General features: G+C 59.0%; 1 protein-coding gene across 8 annotated transcripts in view; it reads right to left on the bottom strand.

Annotated features, from left to right (window-relative positions):
• The window catches only part of PRKCZ (protein kinase C zeta), a 75,670-nt gene that overhangs the window by 33,567 nt on the left and 29,173 nt on the right, over positions 1-12,930 (bottom strand). The gene's annotated exons all lie outside the window — the stretch shown is intronic.

Here is a 12,930-nt window from a genome sequence, read left to right as displayed (position 1 = left end):
TTGCGGGCTCCGTCCCCAGCGTGGGGCGTGCAGGAGGCAGCCGATCAGTGATTCTCTCTCATCATGGGTGTTTCTCTCTCTCCCCTCCCTGCCTCTCTGACATCGATAGAAACACACTTAGAAAAAGAAGCAAGAAACATAACGGGGGAAGAGCTGACAACACGGGATGCTAACACGACGACCAAGCTGAGGGAAGGAGGCCGCCGAACCCGGAGACAGGCCCCGGGGTCACCCAGCTGAGGGAAGGAGGCCGCCGGGACCGGAGACAGGCCCTGGGGGACACCCAGCTGAGGGAAGGAGGCCGCCGGGACCGGAGACAGGCCCCGGGGACACCAAGCTGAGGGAAGGAGGCCGCCGGGACCCGGAGACAGGCCCCGGGGACACCAAGCTGAGGGAAGGAGGCCACCGAACCCGGAGACAGGCCCCGGGGTCACCCAGCTGAGGGAAGGAGGCCGCCGGGACCCGGAGACAGGCCCTGGGGGACACCCAGCTGAGGGAAGGAGGCCTCTGAACCTGGAGACAGGCCCCGGGGTCACCCAGCTGAGGGAAGGAGGCCGCCGGGACCCGCTGGGAAAGCCTGTCGGGGTCCCGGTGCTCACCATGGTCACAGGCCTCGCCCCACCTCCCACCTCCCACCTCCCACCTCCCAGCAGGCTGACGACCAGGCCTGGGAGCAGCGCCCAGCTCAGGGAAAGTCCTCCACAGGACCAAGAGCACCGGCCGTCGGATTTCCCGCTCGTCGTGCGCGAGAAGCCAGCCGCGGGGTGAGGGGGGACGTGGGACCGTCACGGACGCACTCCTGAAACTCACGCACAGAGCTCCCGCGAGTCAGTAAGAGTGGCGAGCGGCCCATTTAAACTGCTTTCATTTTTTATTTTTTAAAATATATTTTATTGATATCACACAGAGAGGAAGGGAGAGGGATAGAGAGTTAGAAACATCGATGAGAGAGAAACATCGATCAGCTGCCTCCTGCTCACCTCCTACTGGGGATGTGCCCGCAACCAAGGTACATGCCCTTGACCGGAATCGAACCCAGGACCCTTGGGTCCATAGGCCAATGCTCTATCCACTGAGCCAAACCGGTTAGGGCTAAACTGCTTTTATTTTTATATTTTTTAAAAAATATATTTTATTGATATCCCACAGAGAGGAAGGGAGAGGGATAGAGAGTTAGAAACATCGATGAGAGAGAAACATCCATCAGCTGCCTCCTGCACACCTCCCGCTGGGTATGCCCACAACCAAGGTACATGCCCTTAACCGGAATCGAACCCGGGACCCTTCAGTCCGCAGGCCGATGCTCTATCCACTGAGCAACACCGGTCAGGGCTAAACTGCTTTCAAAGACAGGCTGGTTGGAAACTGGGCCAGAGACCCGGCCAGCACTTCACAGAAGCGGGCGCCACGGGCCGTCGGCGTGAGCAAGGCACACGGAGGCCACGACCTGACACACACCCGCTCTGAGGGCAAAAGGAGGAACCTCCAGCCGTAAAAAAGGACCACCTCTCGCCCTGTGAGACAGCGTGGAGCGGCCCGGAGAACATCACGCTGCGTGCAATCAGTCGGTCAGAGGAGGACACGTATCCCATGACCTCACTCACATGTGGCATCTGAGGAACAAAATAAACGGGTGAACGAGGTGGATCCGGAGCCACGGAAGCAGGGAGCAGAGGGCGGGGTCCCGGCGGGAAGGCGGGGAGGCTGGGGGGGTGGGAGGGGATCCACCAAAGACCTTGTGTGCATGCATGCATGGCCCCCGGGCACACCGTGGGGTGGTGAGGGCCTGGGGCAGAAGGGGCATTTGTAATACTTGCAACAACAAAGATTTATTTAATAAAAAAAAGAGGAGCTCCCCACGACCGGGTGCTGGGACAGACGGACGGACGGACTGACGACAGGAACCCCACAGCAGGCCCAAGGGTTTGCACGTGATGGGATGCGAGACAAAGGCATCAGAGAGGAGGGACCCCGTTTGTAACATCCCCCCCATCAGTCCCAGCACCGGGCCGCCTTAACGTCCGCCTCCTTCTTTTTTAAAATATATTTTTATTATTTCAGAGAGGGAGGGAGAGGGAGAGAGACAGAAACACCGATGAGAGACAATCCTGGATCGGCTGCCTTGTGCACGCCCCCCACTGGGGGTCAATCCCGCCCCCCTCCTGCCCCCGTGCCATTAGCACCCACCCCGTGTGACATTAGCTCACGGCCTTTCTGACTGCTTTCCCCCACGCTGACCAGGGCTGACCAGGGCTGACCAGGACTGACCAGGGCTGACCAGGACTGACCAGGACTGAGCAGGGCTGACCAGGACTGACCAGGGCTGACCAGGGCTGACCAGGACTGACCAGGGCTGATGAGGACTGACCAGGGCTGACCAGGACTGACCAGTACTGACCAGGGCTGACCAGGACTGACCAGGGCTGACCAGTACTGACCAGGGCTGACGAGGACTGACCAGGGCTGACCAGGGCTGACGAGGACTGACCAGGGCTGACCAGGGCTGACGAGGACTGACCAGGACTGACCAGGACTGACCAGGGCTGAGCAGGACTGACCAGGGCTGAGCAGGACTGACCAGGGCTGACCAGGGCTGACCGGGGCTGACCGGGGCTGACCAGGGCTGACCAGGGCTGACCAGGACTGAGCGGTGCGAGAACGGGGTGGCGCCGTGGCTGAGCGTCGACGATGAACCAGGAGGTCCACTCCTGGACACCACCATCTCCCTGCCCTCGAAGATGCGGGTCCCCTTCTCCTGTCTCAACGCCGTGACCTTGACCTCCTCCCTCGGCCGCACCGCAGACCTACCGTCCCTCGAACCACCCGCTGCAAGAACCAGCCTCACCCCCCTCATGCCCACACCCACCGCCCCTCTGCCCCCGCCCGCAGACTCAGGCCCACTGCCTGCTGGGAGCTCCCTGTTGCCGGGGAAACGGGGACGCAGACCTCAGCGCCCCTCAGAGGGAGACTCACCCACACGATGGGATGGGGCTCAGTTCCCGGGAGGAAGCGTCCTGTCCTGGCCCCAGGCGGGTCTTTTCCGCTTGGGAAGCCCCCAGGGACAGAGGGCCGGGCTGGAGGCTGGGCTGTGCCCAAGGCGTGTGAACCCCGGGAGGAGAAACAGCGTTTGGGGGAAGGGTCCGGCAAGCGAGGGCCCACGCCGAGTTCAGGGGGGCAGGGCTGGCGGGAGCGTCCCGGCATCCACCTGGGGGCGACCCGCCTGACAGATGAGGGACGAGGGGGGGGGCCTCGGGGAGACAGCCCCTCAGAGCAGGCCTGAAATCAGGGACAAAGAGGGGGGGCAGCCCTCTCCTGCCTCGTCCAGCCCCGACTCAGGGGTCACACCCCATCTCCCCGAGCCCCTCATCGCCGCCTCCGCCCCCAAAACCCAGATTCTCTGCAGACCCTGGCGGCCCTGGCTCCCCCCACCCGTGCTCCCCGGCTCTCATCCCCACCCCCCTGCTTGGCTGTTGTGCGGTCCTGGCCCAGGGGGTCCCCAAAATACTTTGTCTTTTTTCCCACCGCACCCGCTGCTATGGGATGAACCTGAGTCCCCCCTGTCCAGGCTGCAGCCCAACCCACAAGTCTGATGGGTTAGGAGGTGGGGCTTTGGAGGTGACTGGGGGGGGGGAGGGCTCCCGCAGTGCCCCACATGGGCTCAGTGGCCTCCGAAGAGAGAACATGACGACCAGGAAGAGGCCTCGCAGCCCCGCCCTGATCTCCCACCTCCGCCTCCAGGACCATGAGAAATGGGGGGGGGGTGGGGGGGAGTGCTATGATGGCTGAGCCCATGGAGGAGACAGCTTCCTCCCCCCCCCACCCTTGGGGGCTCTGCAGGTGATGGTCTGAGGGCGGGCGGGTGACCAGGGGCATCGAGGGGCTGGTGAGACCCTGGGGCCAGCCCAGAGACCCTGCCCGCCCCCCCTCCCAGGTGTGACCCAGCAGCAGCAGGACCCCCAGGGGGCGCTGACCAAGACGGAGGAGGAAGCCGCGGGGATGGAGAGCAGGTGGGCGGCTGGCAGGGGCACGGGGGGGGGGGGGGGGGGGGCGGGGCCAGAAGGGCAGCAGCAGGAGATCCCTGTGCGGACCGAACCTGCCACCCCTCGACCGGTCACCCCCGGGATGAAGTGACATGGAAGACTGGGCGCGACAGCATCGCGGACTCTGCTCCATTCCACAGCGGAGCCTCCAGGAGCTGGACCGGGGTGCCAAGGCTGCCAACTGCTACCGCTGACGGCAGGCACGGCCTCGCTTCAACGGACTCCAGAGCAAACTTTGTTTAAAAAAAGAAAACTGAGACAGTGGGGGAAACTGGAATACTCGCTACCCACGTGGCAACATTAAAAGTGGCAAAGGGGGGCCGAAACCGGTTTGGCTCAGTGGATTGAGCGTCGGCCTGCGGACTGAAGGGTCCCGGGTTCGATTCCGGTCAAGGGCACGTAACTTGGTTGTGGGCACATCCCCAGTAGGAGGTGTGCAGGAGGCAGCTGATCGATGTTTCTCTCTCATCGATGTTTCTAACTCTCTATCCCTCTCCCTTCCTCTCTGTAAAAAATCAATAAAATATATTAAAAAAAAAAAAGTGGCAAAGGGGGGACGGGGCATCTGTATGACTGGCCAGCCACGGTAAGAAAAAGTAAACCAGCAAAAGGACAGTTTTGGTGAGACCGTGCTGTTATGGGATGCGTGTCTCCTAGAACCTTTGCTGCAATAGTTATGGATGAGGCACTGTCGGGGATCTGGGGTACAGGCTGGCCAGAACGTAAGGATGAAGCTGGGTGAGGGTGCATGAGGCTGCCGGAGGCCGGGAGCTGGGGTCCCGGTGAGGACCAGCGCGGGGCGAACACAGAAGCTACGCCCTCCCCCACCGACAGGAGCGGCCCTCTGTCTGCGCCAAAGGAAACGAGGAACCGAGGGAAGGAAGCAGCTCTCCCTCCTGACAAACATCCCGCAGACGGGGACCTGGTCGGGACACTGGTGATTCCTCACCGGCACGTGCGGGTCCTACTATGTATCTACTCTAACTGTTAGGTAGCAGCTCAGCGTCTACTATGTATCTATCGTACCTGTATCTCAACTATGTGTCTATTCTGTATCTACTGTACACCTATAGCTACTACTAGAGGCCCGGTGCACGAAATTCATGCACTGGGTGGGGGCAGGGGGGGTCCCTCAGCTCGGCCTGCACCCTCTCGCAGTCCGGGACCCCTCGGGGGATGTCTGCCTGCTGGCGTAGGCCCACTCCCCGCGGGGAGCAGGACCCCTCACTCCCTACCGCCCGCCTGCTCACTGCTCCTTACCGCTGTGCTCCCCGCCACCGCCACGGCGCTCACCAGCCGTGAGCCTGCTTCTGGCTGAGCGGCCACCCCCCTGAGGGAGTGTACTGACCACCAGGGGGCAGCTCCCGTGTTGAGCGTCTGCCCCCTGGTGGTCCGTGCGCATCATAGTGACCGGTTGTCCTGGTCGTTCCGCCGTAACGGTCGCTTACCAGTGGTCACCAACTGGCGGTCCATGAGGTCCGAAAGGTTGGCGACCACTGGCTTAGGCTTCTATTATACAGATCGTACGTCTGCGTGTCTATGCTCTACCCACCGTGTACCCATTTGTATTGTGTGTGTACCTATTTATAGTTACTGTGTATCTCTGCTGTGTGTCTAGTCCACACCCGCTGTGTCTATTCCACACCCGCTGTGTCTATTCCACACCCGCTGTGTCTAGTCCACACCCACTGTGTGTCTATTCCACACCTACTGTGTCTATTCCACACCTACTGTGTGTCTATTCCACACCTACTGTGTGTCTATTCCACACCTACTGTGTGTCTATTCCACACCTACTGTGTGTCTATTCCACACCCGCTGTGTCTAGTCCACACCCGCTGTGTGTCTATTCCACACCTACTGTGTGTCTATTCCACACCTACTGTGTCTATTCCACACCTACTGTGTGTCTATTCCACACCCACTGTGTCTAGTCCACACCCGCTGTGTCTAGTCCACACCCGCTGTGTCTAGTCCACACCTGCTGTGTCTATTCCACACCTGCTGTGTGTCTATTCCACACCCGCTGTGTGTCTATTCCACACCCGCTGTGTGTCTATTCCACACCCGCTGTGTCTATTCCACACCCGCTGTGTCTATTCCACACCCGCTGTGTCTATTCCACACCCGCTGTGTCTATTCCACACCCGCCGTGTGTCTATTCCACACCTACTGTGTGTCTATTCCACACCTACTGTGTGTCTAGTCCACACCCGCTGTGTGTCTATTCCACACCCGCTGTGTCTATTCCACACCTGCTGTGTGTCTATTCCACACCCGCTGTGTCTATTCCACACCCGCTGTGTCTATTCCACACCCGCTGTGTGTCTATTCCACACCTACTGTGTGTCTATTCCACACCTACTGTGTGTCTATTCCACACCTACTGTGTGTCTAGTCCACACCTACTGTGTGTCTAGTCCACACCCGCTGTGTCTATTCCACACCCGCTGTGTCTATTCCACACCCGCTGTGTCTATTCCACACCCGCTGTGTGTCTATTCCACACCCACTGTGTGTCTATTCCACACCTACTGTGTGTCTAGTCCACACCCGCTGTGTCTATTCCACACCCGCTGTGTCTAGTCCACACCCGCTGTGTCTAGTCCACACCCGCTGTGTCTAGTCCACACCCGCTGTGTGTCTATTCCACACCCGCTGTGTGTCTATTCCACACCTACTGTGTGTCTAGTCCACACCCGCTGTGTCTAGTCCACACCCGCTGTGTGTCTAGTCCACACCCGCTGTGTGTCTATTCCACACCCGCTGTGTGTCTATTCCACACCCGCTGTGTCTATTCCACACCCGCTGTGTCTATTCCACACCCGCTGTGTCTATTCCACACCCGCTGTGTGTCTATTCCACACCCGCTGTGTCTATTCCACACCCGCTGTGTCTATTCCACACCTACTGTGTGTCTATTCCACACCCGCTGTGTCTATTCCACACCTGCTGTGTGTCTATTCCACACCCGCTGTGTCTATTCCACACCCGCTGTGTCTATTCCACACCCGCTGTGTGTCTATTCCACACCTACTGTGTGTCTATTCCACACCTACTGTGTGTCTATTCCACACCTACTGTGTGTCTAGTCCACACCCGCTGTGTCTATTCCACACCCGCTGTGTCTATTCCACACCCGCTGTGTCTATTCCACACCCGCTGTGTGTCTATTCCACACCCACTGTGTGTCTATTCCACACCTACTGTGTGTCTAGTCCACACCCGCTGTGTCTATTCCACACCCGCTGTGTCTAGTCCACACCCGCTGTGTCTATTCCACACCTACTGTGTCTATTCCACACCCGCTGTGTGTCTATTCCACACCCGCTGTGTCTATTCCACACCCGCTGTGTCTATTCCACACCCGCTGTGTCTATTCCACACCCGCTGTGTGTCTATTCCACACCCGCTGTGTCTAGTCCACACCCGCTGTGTCTAGTCCACACCCGCTGTGTGTCTATTCCACACCCGCTGTGTGTCTATTCCACACCTACTGTGTGTCTAGTCCACACCCGCTGTGTCTATTCCACACCCGCTGTGTCTAGTCCACACCCGCTGTGTCTATTCCACACCTACTGTGTCTATTCCACACCCGCTGTGTGTCTATTCCACACCCGCTGTGTCTATTCCACACCCGCTGTGTCTATTCCACACCCGCTGTGTCTATTCCACACCCGCTGTGTGTCTATTCCACACCCGCTGTGTGTCTATTCCACACCCGCTGTGTCTATTCCACACCCGCTGTGTCTATTCCACACCCGCTGTGTCTATTCCACACCCGCTGTGTGTCTATTCCACACCCGCTGTGTCTAGTCCACACCCGCTGTGTCTAGTCCACACCCGCTGTGTGTCTATTCCACACCCGCTGTGTGTCTATTCCACACCTACTGTGTGTCTAGTCCACACCCGCTGTGTCTAGTCCACACCCGCTGTGTGTCTAGTCCACACCCGCTGTGTGTCTATTCCACACCCGCTGTGTGTCTATTCCACACCCGCTGTGTCTATTCCACACCCGCTGTGTCTATTCCACACCCGCTGTGTGTCTATTCCACACCCGCTGTGTCTATTCCACACCCGCTGTGTCTATTCCACACCCGCTGTGTGTCTATTCCACACCCGCTGTGTGTCTAGTCCACACCCGCTGTGTCTATTCCACACCCGCTGTGTCTATTCCACACCCGCTGTGTCTATTCCACACCCGCTGTGTCTAGTCCACACCCGCTGTGTCTAGTCCACACCCGCTGTGTCTAGTCCACACCCGCTGTGTCTAGTCCACACCCGCTGTGTCTAGTCCACACCCGCTGTGTCTAGTCCACACCCGCTGTGTCTATTCCACACCCGCTGTGTCTATTCCACACCCGCTGTGTGTCTATTCCACACCCGCTGTGTGTCTAGTCCACACCCGCTGTGTCTATTCCACACCCGCTGTGTCTATTCCACACCCGCTGTGTCTATTCCACACCCGCTGTGTCTATTCCACACCCGCTGTGTCTAGTCCACACCGCTGTGTCTATTCCACACCCGCTGTGTCTATTCCACACCCGCTGTGTCTAGTCCACACCCGCTGTGTCTAGTCCACACCCGCTGTGTCTATTCCACACCCGCTGTGTGTCTATTCCACACCCGCTGTGTGTCTATTCCACACCTACTGTGTGTCTATTCCACACCTACTGTGTGTCTATTCCACACCCGCTGTGTCTATTCCACACCCGCTGTGTCTAGTCCACACCGCTGTGTCTATTCCACACCCGCTGTGTCTATTCCACACCCGCTGTGTCTATTCCACACCCGCTGTGTCTATTCCACACCCGCTGTGTCTATTCCACACCCGCTGTGTCTAGTCCACACCCGCTGTGTCTAGTCCACACCCGCTGTGTCTAGTCCACACCCGCTGTGTCTAGTCCACACCCGCTGTGTCTAGTCCACACCCGCTGTGTCTATTCCACACCCGCTGTGTGTCTATTCCACACCCGCTGTGTGTCTATTCCACACCTACTGTGTGTCTATTCCACACCCGCTGTGTCTAGTCCACACCCGCTGTGTCTATTCCACACCCGCTGTGTCTATTCCACACCCGCTGTGTCTAGTCCACACCCGCTGTGTCTAGTCCACACCCGCTGTGTCTATTCCACACCCGCTGTGTGTCTATTCCACACCCGCTGTGTGTCTATTCCACACCCGCTGTGTGTCTATTCCACACCCGCTGTGTGTCTATTCCACACCCGCTGTGTCTAGTCCACACCCGCTGTGTGTCTATTCCACACCCGCTGTGTGTCTATTCCACACCCGCTGTGTCTAGTCCACACCCGCTGTGTCTATTCCACACCCGCTGTGTGTCTATTCCACACCCGCTGTGTGTCTATTCCACACCCGCTGTGTGTCTATTCCACACCCGCTGTGTGTCTATTCCACACCCGCTGCGTGTCTAGTCCACACCCGCTGTGTCTATTCCACACCTACTGTGTGTCTATTCCACACCCGCTGTGTCTATTCCACACCCGCTGTGTCTAGTCCACACCCGCTGTGTCTAGTCCACACCCGCTGTGTGTCTATTCCACACCCGCTGTGTCTAGTCCACACCCGCTGTGTCTATTCCACACCCGCTGTGTCTAGTCCACACCCGCTGTGTCTAGTCCACACCCGCTGTGTGTCTATTCCACACCCGCTGTGTGTCTATTCCACACCCGCTGTGTGTCTATTCCACACCCGCTGTGTGTCTAGTCCACACCCGCTGTGTGTCTAGTCCACACCCGCTGTGTCTATTCCACACCCGCTGTGTCTAGTCCACACCCGCTGTGTCTAGTCCACACCCGCTGTGTCTAGTCCACACCCGCTGTGTGTCTATTCCACACCCGCTGTGTCTAGTCCACACCCGCTGTGTCTAGTCCACACCCGCTGTGTGTCTATTCCACACCCGCTGTGTGTCTAGTCCACACCCGCTGTGTCTAGTCCACACCCGCTGTGTCTAGTCCACACCCGCTGTGTGTCTATTCCACACCCGCTGTGTGTCTATTCCACACCCGCTGTGTCTATTCCACACCCGCTGTGTCTATTCCACACCCGCTGTGTCTAGTCCACACCCGCTGTGTCTAGTCCACACCTACTGTGTGTCTATTCCACCCCTACTGTCTAGTCCACACCTACTGTGTGTCTATTCCACACCTACTGTGTGTCTAGTCCACACCCGCTGTGTCTATTCCACACCTGCTGTGTCTAGTCCACACCCGCCGTGTGTCTATTCCACACCTACTGTGTGTCTATTCCACACCTACTGTGTGTCTAGTCCACACCCGCTGTGTCTATTCCACACCCGCTGTGTCTAGTCCACACCCGCCGTGTGTCTATTCCACACCTGCTGTGTGTCTATTCCACACCTACTGTGTGTCTAGTCCACACCCGCTGTGTCTATTCCACACCCGCTGTGTCTATTCCACACCCGCTGTGTCTATTCCACACCTACTGTGTGTCTATTCCACACCTACTGTGTGTCTAGTCCACACCCGCTGTGTCTATTCCACACCCGCTGTGTCTATTCCACACCCGCTGTGTCTATTCCACACCCGCTGTGTCTATTCCACACCCGCTGTGTCTATTCCACACCCGCTGTGTCTATTCCACACCCGCTGTGTCTAGTCCACACCCGCCGTGTGTCTATTCCACACCTACTGTGTGTCTATTCCACACCTACTGTGTGTCTATTCCACACCTACTGTGTGTCTATTCCACACCCGCTGTGTCTATTCCACACCCGCCGTGTGTCTATTCCACACCCGCCGTGTGTCTAGTCCACACCTACTGTGTGTCTATTCCACACCTACTGTGTGTCTAGTCCACACCTACTGTGTGTCTAGTCCACACCCACTGTCTATTCCACACCTACTGTGTGTCTATTCCACACCTACTGTGTGTCTATTCCACCCCTACTGTCTAGTCCACACCTACTGTGTGTCTATTCCACACCTGCTGTGTGTCTAGTCCACACCTGCTGTGTGTCTATTCCACACCTACTGTGTGTCTAGTCCACACCCACTGTGTGTCTAGTCCACACCTACTGTGTGTCTATTCCACCCCTACTGTCTAGTCCACACCTGCTGTGTGTCTATTCCACACCTACTGTGTGTCTAGTCCACACCCGCTGTGTAGCGATGCTGCTCCCGACCAGGATGCACTGAATCTTTTGCTCCCCACAGACCCCCGAGGAGGCAGCACCGTCCTCTGTTTACAGCAGGGCTGCGGCTGGTGAAGCCACGTGATGCCTGGACTCCCGGTCAGCTCTGTGCCCCAAAGCCCGTTAGACCCTTAGCCTCCGAGAGCGGAGCCACAGAGTGAGGGTAACCGTGGGTAGGAAAACACACACACACGCACCCACACACACACACACACACACACACGCACAGCAGAAGTCGCAGGGGCTGGCTGAGGCACAGGCGGCGTCGGTGACGGCTCTCCCTCCCGGGCCCTGTCCTGAGGATGACGGCCCCAGCGGGCGAACGAGCGAGTAAACACACAACTAAACCAGACGAGTACATGGGCATCCGAGCCCCCCCCCCCCCCCCCGCAGGAGCCCGCCCTGTGGGTTCAGGACAGGGTCCAAGGAGAGGAGGGGAAGGGGTCCCACACGCACGGGGACCCAGGGGCCACCAGCCTCCCCCAGTGAGCGCACTCGGCCAGGTGTGTGCTCTTTCGATGTCCTTTTCTTTTTTAAAATCCTCACCCAAGGGTACGTTCTTATTGATTTTAGGGGAGAGAAAAGGACAGAGAGAGAGAGGGAGAGAGGGAGGGAGGAACATCGACGTGAGAGAGGAACATCTGTCGGTTGCCTCCCACACGCGCCCCGACCGGGGATTGAACCCACAGCCTCTCCGGTGTACGGACGACGCTCCCGCCCACTGAGCCACCTGCACAGCCCGTTGGATTTCTTAAATCAGGTTTGAGATTCAAAGCCGCTTTGGTGACTAAGCACCAAAAAAAGGGGCGTTTCTCTGACATGTACCCTTTTGAAAGGTTTTAAGAATTTCCTGGGGGAAGCCCCCAGTTGTCACAGTAAATTCAGGCTCAGGGTTTCCGTGGGGCTAGGGGGAGACGTCAAGGTCGGGGAGGGCGGGGGAAGGACGGGGTCCCACCTGCCGGGGCGGGCAGGCCTCATTCAGGCCTCATTCTCATCTCCGGAGGGACCCCCCCGCCAAGCACTCCATCACCACGTCCTCCTGCGGGGCGGGGTGGGGGCGGGGAGGGGGGCGCCCACAGGAGCCGCACTGGGAGGGGTTGTCCTCGGAGAGGACAGGAGGCAGAGCCAGGAGCAACCCGGACCCTGAGGCCACGGAGGGCAGGGGCAGCAGGCCGGGCCTGGGGGCAGGGGCAGAGGGAGCTGGGGCGGCGGGCGGGCGGGTGGCCAGTGCCACGTGAAGGATCCACGGCCTCCGTGCAGCCCCCGTGGCTGGTCCCTGACGGGCATGTTCTGAAACCCTTTTAGCAAAGCCACGTCTGGGACGGCAGAGTAAAACGAAAGCAGCCACAGACGGAGTTGGGCAGCGGAGGGTCAGCTGTGCTTTGAAACCCTGTTTCGAAATAGCTCTGCTCCTCGAGAAACAGACACAGACCATGACGTCCACCTCACGAGGACAAGAGACAGGCCGCCCCCGGGGTTCGGTGTCCCTGAGTGAGCACAAAGGCCCACAAAACACACAGCTAAGGGCCCAGCCCCCACCCCGGCCTCTAACCAGCCCCCCGCCCACCCCTGGGCCTGGCACGGCTGCGCCCACACCTGGAGGACCCCAACCGCGCCTTCCTCAGCCAGGCACCCAGTCCTCCCAGCCCCACCTTTGCGGGTCACCCCTCGGGCCCTCCTAGGACCGCGGCGCCAGCCACACCCGCCCCAGCCAGCATT

This window comes from Plecotus auritus, assembly GCF_963455305.1.
Source record: "Plecotus auritus genome assembly, chromosome: 2".
Lineage (NCBI taxonomy): Eukaryota > Metazoa > Chordata > Mammalia > Chiroptera > Vespertilionidae > Plecotus > Plecotus auritus.
The sequence above is the reverse complement of the archived record's forward strand: the minus strand, read 5'-3'. Positions and strand labels throughout refer to the sequence as shown.